Source organism: Ovis canadensis, chromosome X (assembly GCF_042477335.2).
Source record: "Ovis canadensis isolate MfBH-ARS-UI-01 breed Bighorn chromosome X, ARS-UI_OviCan_v2, whole genome shotgun sequence".
NCBI classification, from domain to species: Eukaryota; Metazoa; Chordata; class Mammalia; order Artiodactyla; family Bovidae; genus Ovis; species Ovis canadensis.
Genome location: NC_091727.1, coordinates 102,051,431 through 102,068,302, shown reverse-complemented (window position 1 = coordinate 102,068,302; position 16,872 = coordinate 102,051,431). Strand labels below are relative to the sequence as shown.

The 16,872-nt window shown below is 41.2% G+C and overlaps 1 protein-coding gene across 1 annotated transcript in view; it reads right to left on the bottom strand.

The window, feature by feature from the left end:
- The window catches only part of PLAC1 (placenta enriched 1), a 97,862-nt gene extending 81,218 nt beyond the window's left edge, over positions 1 to 16,644 (bottom strand). The window contains exon 1 of the mRNA XM_070290713.1: positions 16,582 to 16,644. The gene's annotated coding sequence lies outside the window, so the exon portion shown is untranslated. The remainder of the gene's footprint in view (positions 1 to 16,581) is intronic.
- Between the last annotated feature and the right edge of the window lie 228 nt (positions 16,645 to 16,872).

Below are 16,872 nucleotides of genomic sequence, written 5' to 3'. Positions count from 1 at the left end.
ATGATTCTGAAGATGAACTCATAGCAAAACTTGCTGAGTCCCCAAGGAAATAAGCCACTGTGAGACTAGCATGACAAATGGGAGAATTCACACCTTAAGAATTATAGCAAGTAGCGAAATATAAAAGGGACTTTAAAATAAGTATGGTTTGAATGTTCAAAAAAAATTTTTTTAAGGAATAAGAATTATAAGAGAAAAACAGAATAGTTTGAAAAATACAGGTAGACTTGAAAAAGAACAAAAATATGAAACTGAAATGGGAGAAATATAGATAAATAGCAAACCAGATGCAGCTGAAAGGAGGATTAGTGAACTAGAAGCTAGATATGAGGAAATTATCAAGGATGCAAGAGAGAGGAATAAAGAAATGAAAAGTATTAAAAATATGTTACACACTACATGGAGGATAGAATGAGAGTTTCTAACAAGTGTCCAGTAAGAGAGAACAGAGTGAATGAGGAAGAGGCAGTATTTGAAAGATACTAGAGGAAAATTTCCAAGTTGTTGAATACCAGGAGTCCTGTAACTTCCTGTCTTAATATCAGGCTCAGTGACCTGCAGGTAGGTCATCAGTCCTTATGGGAAGAGGCCAGCATCTTAACTCTACCACTGCTACTGTCATAGCTCAAAAGTGCCACATTCTTTATATAGACCAATATTCCCAACCTTTTTTTTTTTTTCTCATTATCACTTCCCTCCTCTTAGGAGACTTTTAAAATAATTTTTCCTAATCATATTCCCCTCATGAAAATTTAATGCCAAAGATATATATCTGTTTGTGTACTGGATGGACATCTGTGCTTCATACAAGCATGATATAGGCTGTTCCCATCACCTGATATGAAGGCTATTCTACTTTGCTCTCCCTCTTCCTTTGCCTGACTTTCTATGCATTCATCACATAGCAGATTAAATGTCACATCCTCAACCCCTCCACAGTAGGTCAGGCGCCTATGTTATATAATCTTATTTAAGGAACTTGTGAAAAGTGTAAGTGAACAATGATCTGTGTAATTATTGATTCAGCAGGGTTAATGTCTATCTTGTATTCTGCTGTATTTCTAGGTCTCAGCACAGTGGCTGCCACATGGTAGATGCTCAAGTTCAGTTCAGTTCAGTCGCTCAGTCGTGCCCGACTCTTTGCGACCCCATGAATCGCAGCACGCCAGGTCTCCCTGTCCATCACCAACTCCTGGAGTTCACCCAAACCCATGTCCACTGAGTCGGTGATGCCATCCAACCATCTCATCCTCTGTCATCCCCTTCTCCTCCTAACCTCAATCTTTCCCAGCACAGGGTCTTTTCCAATGAGTCAGCTCTTCACATCAAGTGGCCAAAGTATTGGAGTTTCAGCTTCAACATCAGTTCTTCCAATGAACACCCAGGGCTGATCTCCTTTAGGATGGACTGGTTGGATCTCCTCACAGTCCAAGGGACTCTTAAGAGTCTTCTCCAACACCACAGTTCAAAAGCATCAATTCTTTGGTGCTCAGCTTTCTTTATAGTCCAACTCTCACATCCATACATGACTACTGGAAAAACCATAGGCTTGACTAGATGGACCTTTGTTGGCAAAGTAATGTCTCTGCTTTTGAATATGCTGTCTAGGATGGTCATAACTTTCCTTCCAAGGAGTAAGCATCTTTTAATTTCATGGCTGCAATCACCATCTGCAGTGATTTTGGAGCCCCCCCAAATTAAGTCTGCCACTGTTTCCACTGTTTCCCCATCTATTTGCCATGAAGTGATGGGACCAGATGCCATGATCTTTGTTTTCTGAATGTTGAGCTTTAAGCCAACTTTTTCACTCTCCTCTTTCATTTTCATCAAGAGGCTCTTTAGTTCATCTTTGCTTTCTGCCATAAGGGTGGTGTCATCTGCATATCTGAGTTTATTGATATTTCTCCCGGCAATCTTAATTCCAGGTTGTGCTTCCTCCAGCCCAGCGTTTCTCACGATGTACTCTATGTATAAGTTAAATAAGCAGGGTGACAATATACAGCCTTGATGTACTCCTTTCCTGATTTGGATCCAGTCTGTTGTTCCATGTCCAGTTCTAACTTTTGCTTCCTGACCTGCATACAGGTTTCTCAAGAGGCAGGTCAGGTGGTCTGGTATTCCCATCTCTTTCAGAATTTTCCACAGTTTATTGTGATCCACACAGTCAAAGGCTTTGGCATAGTCAACAAAGCAGAAATAGATGTTTTTCTGGAACTCTCTTGCTTTTTTGATTTGATCTCTGGCTCCTCTGCCTTTTATAAAACCACCTTGAACATCTGGAAGTTCACGGTTCATGCACTGTTGAAGCCTGGCTTGGAGAATTTTGAGCATTACTTTACTAGCGTGTGAGGTGAGTGCAACTGTGTGGTAATTTGAGCATTCTTTGACATTGTCTTTCTTTGGGATTGGAATGAAAACTGAACTTTTCCAGTCCTGTGGCCACTGCTGAGTTTTCCAAATTTGGTGGCATATTGAGTACAGCACTTTCACAGCATCATCTTTTAGGATTTGAAATAGCTCAACTGGAATTCCATCACCTCCACTAGCTTTGTTCATAATGATGTTTCCTAAGGCCCACTTGACTTCGAATTCCAGGATGTCTGGCTCTAGGTGCGTGATCATACCATCATGATTATCTGGGTCATGAAGATCTTTTTTGTACAGTTCTTCTGTGTATTCTTGCCACCTCTTCTTAATATTTTCTGCTTCTGTTAGGTCCATACCATTTCTGTCCTTTATTGAGCCCATCTTTGCATGAAATGGTCCTTTTGTATCTCCAATTTTCTTGAAGAGATCTCTAGTATTTCCCATTCTATTGTTTTCTTCTATTTCTTTGCATTGATCATTGAGGAAGGCTTTCTTATCTCTCCTTGCTATTCTTTGGAACTCTGCATTCACATGGGTATATCTTTCCTTTTCTCCTTTGCTTTTGGCTTCTCTTCTTTTCACAGTTATTTGTAAGGCTTCCTCAGACAGACATTTTGCTTTTTTGCATCTCTTTTTCTTGGGGATGGTCTTGATTCCTCTCTCCTGTACAATGTCACAAACCTCTGTCCATAGTTTATCAGGCACTCTATCAAATCTAGTCACTTAAAATTTATTCCTCACTTCCACTGTATATAATCATAAGAGATTTGATTTAGGTCATACCTGAATGGTCTAGTGGTTTTCCCCACTTTCTTCAATTTAAGTCTGAATTTGGCAATAAGGAATTCATGATCTGAGCCACAGTAAGCTCCTGGTCTTGTTTTTGCTGACTGTATAGAGCTTCTCCATCTTTGGCTGCAAAGAATATAATCAATCTGATTTAGCTGTTGACCATCTGGTGATGTCCATGTGTAGAGTCTTCTCTTGTGTTGCTGGAAGAGGGTGTTTACTATGACCAGTGCATTTTCTTGGCAGAACTCTATTAGCCGTTGCCCTGCTTTATTCTGTACACCAAGGCCAAATTTGCCTGTTACTCCAGGTGTTTCTTGACTTCCTACTTTTGCATTCCAGTCCCCTATAATGAAAAGGACATCTTTTTTGGGTGTTAGTTCTTAATGGTCTTATAGGTCTTCATAGAAACATTCAACTTCAGCTTCTTCAGCATTACTGGTTGGGGCATAGACTTGGATTACTGTGATATTGAATGCTTTGCCTTGGAAACAGAGATCATTCTGTTGTTTTGAGATTGTATCCAAGTACTGACCCTTGGACTCTTTTGTTGACCATGATGGCTACTCCATTTCTTCTAAGGGATTCCTTGCCCACAGTAGTAGATATAATGATCATCTGAGTTAAATTCACCCATTCCAGTCCATCTTGGTTTGCTGATTCCTAGAATGTCGACGTTCACTCTTGCCATCTCCTGTTTGACCACTTTCAATTTGCCTTGATTCATGGACCTAATGTTCCAGGTTCCTATGCAATAATGCTCTTTACAGCATCGATCCTTGCTTCTATCACCAGTCCCATCCACAACTGGGTGTTTGCTTTGGCTCCATCCCTTCATTCTTTCTGGAGTTATTTCTCCACTGATCTCCAGTAGCATATTGGGCACCTACCGACCTGGGGAGTTCATCTTTCAGTATCCTATCTTTTTGCCTTTTCATACTGTTCATGGGGTTCTCAAGGCAAGAATACTGAAGTAGTTTGCCATTCCCTTCTCCAGATGCTCAAACAGCTGAATAAATGAATGAGTACCATAAGTGGCATTACCTGAGTAGGTGAAAAGAAAATCACAGCCTTGGGAGGGACCTTGGAAAGCTATTTTAATTCTTCCCCAGTTTATGAGCAGAACTCTTGTGTAACTACTTCTGAAAGAGCAAAGTATGTGCTTTTCTTAAAACCACACTACAGCAGTTCCTTTTTCCTTTAAATAGTTCTCATTATTTGGAAGCAAAAGGTAGTCAGGAAGCTGTTGAGAATAGAGACAGATCCCTTTCTGAAAATATGTAAAAATAACATCTAAAATCATTTCCTATTTTAGAGGAGCCAAGGAAACTGCCAGCTTCAAAGAAACTCTGTAGTAAATTCTTTTGTTACAGGGAATAACAAACCAAATTGAGTGAAGATTCTCTCTTTATCCAGTAAAACCAAAACAAACAGGTTGAAATTTGGTGTGGTCACAGTGATTGCTCATAGTGGCTCCTGAGAGTCAATTATTGAACTTTCAGAAATGTTGAGAGCTGGTTGTTAAATATAATCATCATGAAAAATTAAATTATAGAAACTTACCGTTAAAATAAATTAGATAAAAAACAAAGGTAATATATACTCAAGACTCATCACTTCCTAATTATTTTCCTATGCTTCACTATTATTCATGCTCTTGAGGTTATTTGTGTCCTTTGTATCTATGTAGTAGAAATACTATATATTATTTCTTATCTGCTCATCTCTTTGTAACTCCACGTTCAGTCAAGTCAAATTGGTAGTTTGAAATCAGTCAGAAAGTTGTTATGGGGAGGGAGGTGGGAGGGGGGTTCATGTTTGGGAATGCATGTAAGAATTAAAGATTTTAAAATTTAAAAAATAAAAAACTAAAATTAAAAAAAAAAAAAAGAAATCAGTCATAGTAGTATTTACATCATCAAAATTAGCAACTGCTACAAATCCCTGCTTAATCTATTGTTTCAGTGATTGACTTGACTAGGGGTCCGTGAACTTCCACCCAGCTTGTTTCTATACAGCTCACAAGCTAATAATGGTTTTTACATTTTCAAGGGTTGTAAGAAAATGAAAAAGAATCTGCAACAGAGACCCTATGTAGCCACAAAACCTAAAATATTTATTATCTGGCTCTTTGCTGAAATTTTTTGACAACCCTTGGTCTAGACTTAAGAAAGTGATGGAGAAATGTTAATAGTGCAGATTAAATTTAAAAGTGCATCATCTCTGTAACTGTTATATTTCATATAGCATGAAAAATTGAGGAAATATTCTTCCAGTATTCAAAAACTATTATCTGATTTAGTGAAGAAGTCATCTATGTCACTGATCTAAACTAGGAAATTTCAACATGCATTCTGTTGTTTCTGCTTTGTTGCATTAATGTAAATCAACACATCAACCAATAATCCTGTTGGAACCACATTTAATTGTTAATTGCCACCTTAGGTTGGTTATGGACACAAGAGTTAGGAAAACATTGACTAAAGCATTCTATGGGAGTTTTTTGGCTATATGAAATCTATAATAAGGAATGTATATATTTTATTATTATTTATAAATTGTGTGCTACACAATTTATAGGGTATTTTTTTTTCCCCTTGGAGAGAAGGTTATTAAACATTTAACAGCATACCTCTGGTCAAACCTCTGTGTTGTTTTTTTTTTTTTTTTCAGGTCTCTATTCTATTTTATAGTTAACATATTTAGTTAATTTTTAAAACTGAAATAAGAGCATTTAACACAAGATCTATTCTTCTAACAAAGTTTTAGGTGTATAATACAGTATTGTTAACCATAGGCATGATACTGTACAGTTGATCTCCAGAATTTATTCATCTTGCACAACTGAAACTTTATGCCTACTAATTAGCAACTCCTCATTTCCCCCTCCCACCAGCCCCCAGCAACCACCATTCTATTCTCTGCTTCTTTGAGTTTGACTATTTTAGATATCTCACATAAGTGGCATCATACAGTATTTGTACTTCTGTGTCTGGATTATTTCACTTAGCATAATGTCCTCCAGGTTCGTTCCTGTTAGAAACGGCAGGATTTCCTTCTTTTTGAAGGCTGAAAAATATTCCATTGTATGTATATACCACATTTTTTATATCTATTCATCTGTCAATAGATATTTAGGGTATTTCCACATGTTGGCTATTGTGAATAATGCTGCAATGAAAATGGGAGTGCAAATATCTCTTTGAAATCCTGATTTCAATTCTTATTTTTTTTTCAATTCTTTTGAACGCATACCCAGAAGTGTGTTTGCTGGATCATACTGTAGTTCGAGTTTTAATTTTTCTGAGGAACTTCCATACTGTTTTCCATAGTGACTAAACCAATTTACATTTGAACAATGTACAAAGGTTCTAATTTCTCCACATTCCTGCCAACACGTGTTATCTTTTGATTTTTTGATAGTCGACATTTTGACAGGTCTGAGGTGATATCTAGTTGTGGTTTTGATTTGCATTTCTCTGATGATTAGTACTGTTGAATGTCTTTTCATGTGTCTATTGGCAATCTGTATGTTTTCTTTGGAAAAATGTCTACTCAGGTCCTTTGCCCATTTTTATCTGGGCATTTATCTGGCCCACTTTATCTGGGTCATCTGGTTTTTTTGCTGTTGAGCTGAGGGAGTTCCTTATACATTTTAGATATTATCCCTGATCAAATAAATGATCTGCAAGAATTTTCTTCCATTCTGTAGGTTGCTTTTTCCACCCTGTTGATTGTTTCCTTTGTTGTACAGATTTTTAGTTTGATGTAGTCCCACTTGTTTATTTTTTGCTTTTGTTGCCTGTGTCTTTGGTATTCTTATCCAAGAGACCATTGCACAGGTTGTATCTTAAGGAGGCAAAGGTCTGTGGGGATTCTTTGGCTTTGGATAGGTTTGTGGTCTCCTTTCTTCAGTTATGTTTGAGCAAAGCTACTAACCTGAAAACAAACTTACATGTGAGCTCTCTTAAAGCATGTGAGTTATGGCTGTAAGCTTTAACCCTGTGCATCTGATCACGGGGAGTGAGGGGGCTGTCTAGTCCTTGAGATGCCTGGGAAAATCCTCAGGAAAAGATAACATTTCACTTTGGTGACAAATTTGTTGATTTTACAGATAACATCCACATTTTGCCTTTGAGAAGGAGCACTCAACAAGGACATTGGTTTGTATGTTTTTCTCTAAACACTCATTAGTACAAATTAATAAATCTTTTTGTTGGGGGAACATTGGGCTATATTTCATCTTTGGTCAACTAACAAAGACAAAAGGAATGCATTTCCATGGGTTCAGGATATAAAGAACAAGAAACTTTGAAGTTATATAGACCCGGCATGTGCCCCTAAGTCATGCTAAGGACATAGTGCACAGGTTATGAGTGTGGACAGGGGACGCGTGAGTACATTTTTGCTTTCTCTGGCAGTGGAATTTAAAACCTCTAGAATAGAGGTTCGTAAACTTGAGTGTGCATCAGGACCACCTGGAGGGCTTATTGAAACACAGATGACTGTGTTTGATATCCTACCCTAAAAGTTTCTGAATTACCAGGTCTATAGTGGGCCCCTCAAATTTGCATTTATAATGAGTTCCCAGGTGATGCTGACACTGCTGGTCTGGGACCTCATTTTGAGAGCTGGTTGTCTAAGAAAAGGGCTTCCCAGGTGGTGCTAGTGGTAAACAGCCCACCTGCCAATTCAGGAGACATAAGAGATGCAGGTTTGATCCCTGGGTCGGGAAGATCCCCTGGAGAAGGAAATGGAAACCCACTCCAGCATTCTTGCCTGGAGAATTCCCTGAACAGAGGAGCCTGGGCAGGCTACAGTCCATGGGGCCACAAAGAGTCAGACATGACTGGAACGACTTAGTTCCAGCTGCCTAGTTTGCATTATAATCTACCTTGAGATGTTCCCTACAGGGTCATTTTGACAGTTTGTGTTCATCTAAGCAAACTGGAAAATGCCTTTCTCCCACAATTCACACACACACACACACACACAAAGGCAAAAAGCTTGGCTGCTCTGAACTAGAACCATCTCCTCCTTGGACAAAATCAGGTCCATTCCCATCAAGCAAACCCTGTAGGGCCTGAATTAGCATTTCAACTCCTGTGAAGGCAAAAGACCCAGTGAATGTGGGCCCCTGATCTGTGCTGTTCCAGAAAGAGATCCAGAGGTCCAGAGGCTCCCAGTTTCAGGGAGGGGTGATGTGCAGGTTAGGATACTGAAATTTTGGCATTATTTACCTTCAGGTTCTATCTGAGGGAAGAAGTGAAAGGGGGGCTAGAAAGTGAGCCTGGAAACAATCTTCCCAGCACTAGTCCCAGGAAAGTGGAAATCATGGTTAAGCTTCCTTTCTCTAAGAGCCAAAGGGGCAACATACAGAGGCGGAGTGATGAGGGAGGTAGAGGGTGTGATGTGGTATCTCAAGGGTCTCCAGCGGTTATCTTTGGGGAGGCCAGAGGTGATTTTTTTCTTTTTATTTCTCTGCATTTTATAAATTAAAAACTTAATATGTACGTATGCTAATTAATTATGAAAAAACTCCTCACTATTTTTCCCTTTAAAAAAATTGAGGTATAACATATAGAGTTAAGCATATAAATTCCACTAAACTTAAAGTGAGAGTGTGAATACCCATGCTATTAAAATCTAAATCAAGGTAGAAAACATTTCTAACTTCCCAGAAAGCTCCTTCATGCCTTCAGTATTGAACTTCAGAGAGATGGAGGCAGGATTGGGCAAGGGGACTATTAGCCCACGGTATCCGCCTGTCAAAGTGTACGCGCTCAAAGGGGCGCTTCAGAGCAAAGACTGCCCTCTAGGGGGGTCTTCTATGTGGTGGAAATGGGCCTTGGATCACGACCTTGATCAGTCATTGGCTGGGGACCACCCCAGGAACAGCATGACCTTGGCTCCAAAGCTGAGGCAGACCTTGAAGGAGCTGACAGCTGGAGGCTGTTAGCTTACTGTACTCCTCACAGTTGGGCAGTGGGGTCTCTCCACAGGGGTTCTGAGCAATGTGCCTCCATCTACCATGGCAAATGCATTCAGAATCGGAGTCACACCCAGGTTGTTGTTGTTTAGTTGCTAAGTCCTGTCTGACTCTTTGAGGCCCCATAGACTGTAGCCTTTCAGGCTCCTCTGTCAATGGGATTTTCCAGGCAAGAATACTGGAGTGGGTTTCCATTTTCTTCTCCAGGGATCTTCCTGACCCAGGGATCAAACCCAGATCTCCTGCACTGGCAGACAATTCTTTACCACTGAGCCACCTGGGAAGCTCCACACCCAGGTTTCCTGGACCCAAGGTCTGTGCTCCTTTCCACTCTTGCACACTGCTTCCCCACAGCCAAGGAACTCTTCTGGTCAAGAGGTAAAGAATATCTTCACAACATGAGCCAAGGTCATCAGGTGCTAGGCAGGGCTAAAGCTAGGCGGAGTTCAGTTTCCCTTTCTGTGCTCAGCAGTGGAAGTTCACTTCCAGAATAGCCCCACTGTTGCTGCAGTGCTGCCTGGAGTGTGAGGTTGCCTATGAGGCAAACAAGGCATGGGGCAAGAGCGTTTTCCTTTGAGGAAAAAAATAAAGCCATGCGCCTCTGCTTTCTGAAAGTCTGGGCTCTAACCACAGCTTAAGCTCAGAGTGAGCAGTCTTTGAAAGGGTTAACATAGGATGAAGTGCCCAGCTAATGTGGAAAGGGCCTCAGTCAGAAGGGAAGACTTCTCTTAAACTCAGGGCAGCATGTACAGAAAGAGAAACGGGGTCTACATTGAAGTGTAACTTTCTGGAGAAAGGAAGGTTGGCTCTGGAAACGCGTGTAACTTTCCAACATGATTTGCTTCCAGGTTGAGTCATTAGACCTAATTTCAGTGACTGTTTCCCTGGGTTGTGCCCTTTCTCTGCAGAGTGGAGGAGTAAGAGGCCTCTGGGTGTGCTAGGCTAAAACATTGGGACTATTGTGAGTCCTCCATATCTGACCATTATTTTCTGTCAGTTAAAAATGCTGTGGATCAGAAACAAACTCTCACATTTATGGTTAATTTACTTTCAACAAGGGTGCCAAGACCATTCAATGGAGGAAAGAATAGTCTTTTAAATCAATGCTGCTGTGACAAGTGGATATCCACATGCAAAATAATGGAGTTGGACTCTTACCTTATACCATATACAAAAATTAAAATGGATCAAAGGTCTAAACAGAAGAGCTAAAGCTATAAAACTCTTAGAAACAAATACAGGTGTAAATCTTTCTGACCCTGGATTAAGCAATGGTTTCTTAGCTATGACACCAAAAGCTCAAGCAACTAAAGGAAAAGAAATAGATAAATGGCACTACATCAAAATTTAGAGCTTTTGTGCTTCAAAGGACACAATCGAGTAACTGAAGAGACCACCCACAGAATGGGAGAAAATTTTTGTGAATTATATATCTGATAAAAGGATCTGCAGAATATATACAGAACACTTACAACTCCATCATAAAAACACAAATAACTCAAAAACGATCAAAGGATCTAAATAGACAGGCCTCCAAAGAAGATACACAAATGGCCAATAAGCACATGAAAAGATGCTCAACATCACTAGTTATTAGGGAAAAGCAAATCAAAACCACAATGAGATACCATTTCATACCCACCAGGATAGCTATAATAAAAGATAAAATGAGTGTGAGGATATGGAGAAATAGGAACCCTCAGTCAGACATTGCTGGTGGGATTATAACATCCTGATGTCCCTTTGAAAAAAATTAGTTTGGCAGTTCCTCAAAAAGTTAAACATGGAGTTAGTTGCCCTATGTCCCAGGGGTTCTACTCCCAGGTATATACCCAAGAGAATCAAAAACATATGTGCACACAAAAATTTGTACATGGATGTTCAAAGCAGTATTATTCCCAATAGCCCCAGAGAGGAAACTCAAATGTCCATCTCGGATGTGATATAGTCATACAATGGAATTTAATTCTGCTTATAAAAAGAAATTAAATATTGACACAGTCTAAGACATGAGGAGCCTTAAAAACATTATCTTAAGTGAAAGAAGCCAGTTACAAAAGACCCCATATTGTATGATTCCGTTTATATGAGATGTCCAGAACTTATAAATCCATAGAGACACAAAGTAGATTAGGAGTTGCCAGGAGCTGAAAGGGAGGAAAGAACCAGAGTGACTGTTAAGGGCGACAGAGTTTCTTTTTGGAGTGATGACAATATTCTAGAATAGTGATGATGGTTGCATAGCTCTGTGAATATACTATGCCAGGTGAATTATAGCTCCATAAAGCTGCTAATAAAAAATGCTGTGGATCCCTAATCACCTGGCACTCATACCCTTGGATTCCTCTGAGATGTCCTGGATGGGTGGTCAGTTTTATTCAGTTCTAAATTCCTGGGCTTGCACAAACAGCCAAAATTAGGAATTAAGGTTGGAGCTGCCTTTGTCTTTTGCTCCCAAGCAACATTTTTCTAAATGATGTTAGCACAGAGCAGTCTTTCTTCTGAAGCAGCCACTGTCAGAGGGCCAAAATGTCCCTTGGATATTTTTTTACCCTGAGTGGAGTGCCTACTTCAGAGTCTATGCTAGAGATGGTTTCCTTCTTGAAGATCCACATCTGGCTGGTCAAAGCCAAACTGTAATGATACTCATGTGTTACCATCTATCAGCAACATAGATAAAGCTATAGTTAGGAACACACACATCAAAATGGGTAAGATAAAATGACTGACAATACTTAGTGTTGGCAAGGATTTATAACTAATGGAACTCCTGTACATTAGCGATGGATCTGTATATTAGTAAAACCACTTTTGCAATGGTTTGGCAATACCTACTAAAGCTAAATAGGTGTATGCCTTATGGCCCATCGATTCCCCTCCTGTATGTCATGCTCATGCTCAGTCATGTCTCACTCTGTGCAACCCTATGGACCATAACCCACCAGGCTCCTCTGTCCATGGGATTCTCCACGCAAGAATACTGGAGTGGGGTGCCATTTCCTTCTCCAAGGGATCTTCCCGACCCAGGGATAGAACCCAAATCTCCTGCGTCTCCTGCATTGCCGGTGGATACTTCACTGCTGAGCCATTGGGGAAGCCCCTTCTGTGTATACACCCAGTAGAAACACATAAATATGTTCACCAAAAGACACATACAGGAATGGATACACTATCCCTATTCATGATAACCTCAAACTAGAAACAACTCAAACATCCATCAACTGGATGAAGGATAAATTGTGATATAGCCATACAATGGAATACTACCCAGCACTTTAAAAAAAAACCCTATTGGTACACATAATAATACAGATGCATCTCAGAAATATGGAGTAAAAGAAATCAGACACCAAGCACGATTTTATGGTTCCATCACTTTGCCAACAAAGGTCCATCTAGTCAAAGCTATGGTTTTTCCAGTAGTCATGTATGGATGTGAGAGTTGGACCATAAAGAAGGCTGAGTACCGAAGAACTGATACTTTTGAACTGTGGTGTTGGAGAAGGCTCTTGAGAGTCTCTTGGACTGCAAGGAGATCAAACCAGTCAATCCTAAAGGAAACCAACCCTGAATATTCTTTGGAAGGACTGATGCTGAAGCTGAAGCTTCAATACTTTGGCCACCTGATGCAGAGAGCTGACTCATTAGAAAAGACCCTGATGCTGGGAAAGATTGAAGGCAGGAGGAGAAGGGGATGACCAAGGATGAGATGGTTGGATGGTATTACTGACTCAATGGACATAAGTTTGAGGGAGATCTGGTAGATGGTGAAGGATGGGGAAGCCTGGCGTGCTGCAATCCATGGGGTCACAAAGAGTTGGACATGACTGAGCAACTGAACAACAACAGAAACAATAAGAAAAGACAGAACTAATCTATGGTGCTGAAGATCAGAATACTGGTTACCTTTGGAGGAGAGTGTTGGCTGGGAGAAACAGAAGGAAACCTGTGATTTGCTGGAATTCTTCCAGAACTTAATCTGAGTGGTGTATCAGAAGCACGCACAGGTACATATGTATGTAACAATTCACAGAGCTGTACCATGAGGTTTGGACACCTAACTGAGTGTAAATTGCATCTCAAGAAAAAGAAGATATAAACTAAGGAAGAAAAAACACGTTGTTTTAGAACGTGAGACGTGGAAGGGGCCCTAGGTATTAGGTCCAAATCCTTCTTTTACAGATGAGGAAACTAAAAAAACTAATGATTTCTCCAAGGCTGTGAGCTAACTGGCATAAGAACCAAAGACTGATAATAACAATTTACCATCTTTTGGCTAACAAACACATGAAAAGATGCTCAACATCACTCATTATCAGAGAAATGCAAATCAAAACCACAATGAGGTACCATCTCATGCTGGTCAGAATGGCTGCTATCAAAAAGTCAACAAACAATAAATTCTGGAGAGGGTGTGGAGAAAAGGGAACCCTTTTACACTGTTGGTGGGAATGCAAGCTAGTACAGCCACTATGGAGAACAGTGTGGCGATTCCTTAAAAAAACTGGAAATAGAACTCCCATACGACCCAGCAATCCCACAGCTGGGCATACACACAGAGGAAACCAGAATTGAAAGAGACACGTGTACTCCCATGTTCACTGCAGCACTGTTTACAATAGCCAGGACATGGAAACAACCTAGATGTCCATCAGCAGATGAATGGATAAGAAAGCTGTGGTACATATACACAATGGAGTATTACTCAGCCGTAAAAAAGAATTCATTTGAATCAGTTCTGATGAGATGGATGAAACTGGAGCCTATTATACAGAGTGAAGTAAGTCAGAAAGAAAAACACCAATACAGTATACTAATGCATATATGTGGAATTTAGAAAGATGGTAACAATGACCCTATATGCGAGACAGCAAAAGAGACACATGTAAAGAACAGACTTTTGGACTCTGTGGGAGAAGGCGAGGGTGGGATGATTTGAGAGAATAGCATTGAAACATGTACATTACACTATGTGAAATAGATCGCCAGTCCAGGTTCGATGCATGAGATGCTCAGGGCCAGTGCACTGGGATGACCCAGAGGGATGGGATGGGGAGGGAGGTGGGAGCGGGGTTCAGGATGGGGGACACATGTATACCCATGGCTGATTCATGTCAATGTATGCCAAAACCAATACAATATTGTAAAGTAATTAACCTCCAATTAAAATAAATTAATTAATTTAAAAAATATATTTTAGAAAACCTATGAATTTTTGCTTAGCTAAAAATTTATGACATTTTGGTTCCACTTGCTTGACTAAGTATGAACAGAATGCCTATATGTTTTTGTTATGCATCTCTGGGTAAGGCTAACTAGTATGATATCTATAAACAATGACTATTAGTTTTTAAGTCTTTTTTGTCCATTAGATTGTTAGGTCTCTGAAGAGAAAGACCTGGTTCTGTTTTTTCATATCCACAAAACCAAGCAGGACATTGTATAAAAAACACTCAATAAACTTTCATTTAATGAATGAAAAAAAAAACCAGTTTACCATCTTTGAATTCTTGTTACCTGCCAGAAGGTGTTTTCAGTTAAGTGATTTAATGCTGGCATTAACCCTGTGAGGTGGGTGGGTGTCGTTATTGTGCCCATTTTATAGATAAGGCACATAGGGTCATATAGCTATCAGGTGGTAGAGCCAAGATGCCAGTCCAGGCTCTCTTATTCCAGCATCCACAGCCATAGCCACTCTGCCCAGATTCATAACCCAGTGCTCTGGATCCTGGGTGTCATGTTCAACTTAAAAAAAAATTTTTTTTTACAGAGATATCTGTTTATTTTCTCAAAAGGGCCTCTGATAGTACTGGAAAGGACTGGTGGTAGGTCTAAAGACAGTCATAATGGTCAGGTTGTACTTGTCTGTAGGAATTCCACATAGGTGAAGCTTTTACACAAAGGCTTTGAGGCTGATGACAGAAAGTTCTAGAATTTGAAAAGATTTCCTCCTGGCTGCTCCAAATCTCCCTGGGATTGGAGCAGGATAGGATAGGCTAAGTGTGAATCCTCCAAGCAAAGACCTCTCCCACTCTACCCACCCTCCCAGTGAACAAGTACATTGTTGTCTTTAACTGAAACCAAATGAGAAGTCATGATTATGCTGGTGGCAGTGAGGCAGGTAGGCCCAATGGAAATGGATCTGGTGTTGGGAAATGGCCTCCCAGAAACTACCTCCCTAGGTGTGGCCTAGGGCCTGGTTCTGGCCTTTGTGCTCTGGGCTGGAAGGAGGGATCTGCTAGGCTTGGAAATCTGTGCACAGAGGCAGGTAAGAAACATGCCTTGAGGGCCTGTCTCTTCTTCTGCCCCTTCCCACCTTTCCCGGATCTTCTCTATAGGCTTAATGGTAAGATGTGGTTCAATTAAGTTCATCCAAAATCCCTGGAGGATCTGCTCTTGAGAATTCATATATGATTTGACTCATATGTCCTCATATGACTTAACTCATATGTCCCCAGTTTCCAGGGAGGCAGATTCCAGAGCCAGACAGCTTGGGTTCAAGTTGTGGCCTCACTACTTCCTCCCTGTGTGACACTGGGCACCTTCCTTAACTTCTTGGTTTCCCAATTTCCTCATCAATCAAGTGAGGACACCAATCACACTATAGACTTGTGAAGATTAAAGGTTAATACACAGGAAAGCTGTAAAACAGTGACTTGCTTAATCTAGGACAAGAGTGAGCTAGTCATTATCCAGTGTGAGAAGTCCTGGGATTAGAGAAAGCACAGCATTCTGTGGAAGCACAAAGGGAATCAGGGAAGGCTTTCCAAGGAAGATGACCCCGGAAGTGAGTCTGGAAAGCTGAGTAGGAGTTAGGACAGCAAAGCAGTGGGGAGAGAACATGGTGGACAGAGGGAAGAGTGTGAGGGGTGGCATAGAGGCTGGAAACTGCTTGGCACGAGCAGGGTGCTAGGGTACAGCCTGGTGTGACTAGAGCAGTGTTAGTGCAGGCTGAAGAGGCTGCTGGGGTGGGCGCCAATGGCAGAGAGCCTTAGAAGCCTGACTGCTCTCCCTGAAGTCTCCTCTTCCTCCCTCTGAGTCAGGCCAGCCTGCTCTTGGCCAGGGGACTTGCCCTGGATCTCGAAAGAACCTTGGCTGGGGTTCACAGGAGGCTGCAACCATCTCCAGGAAATGCCGAGGTGATGAGGATGGCCCTGCATACGGCTAATGTAACTGTCACTCCAGTCTGCCCCCGCCCCTCCCCCCCGAAACACATTCTTGTCTCTGTCTCTGGAAAACATGTGTGCAAGCAGAGCTTGGCTGGGTGGTAGATGAAACTTTTTTTAACAACAGAAAGGCATCAACAGTCCAGCTACATAAGAGCTCCCAGCCAGCCTCATCCATTCACCTGAAAAACAAGTCTGAAAAGCCCCACGCCCCTGGGTGGTCCCATCCCACCTTGGGGACTGTCCTCAATGCATCTGTTTCCCACTGACCTTATAGCAGAGATCCAGCAGGCAGAGGGACCCTACTGCCTCATGCTTGAGGAATGCCTCCCCGGCTCCCTCCCACCTCCAGCCTCCTGGCTTCCAGAACTCAACAGCTCGCCTCTTGTGGGCCAATGTTTGCAGAAAATGTTTGTAGACCTCGTAGCATGCCACTTCCAGGAATAATTAGCAGTCAGGCTGCCAGTCTTTCACTCAGGTCTGGGGAATGAAAACCTCAAGAATGTGGAGCTGGGGGTGGGTGAGTGTGGTGGAGGTTAGGGGTGTTCACCTAAATGGGGT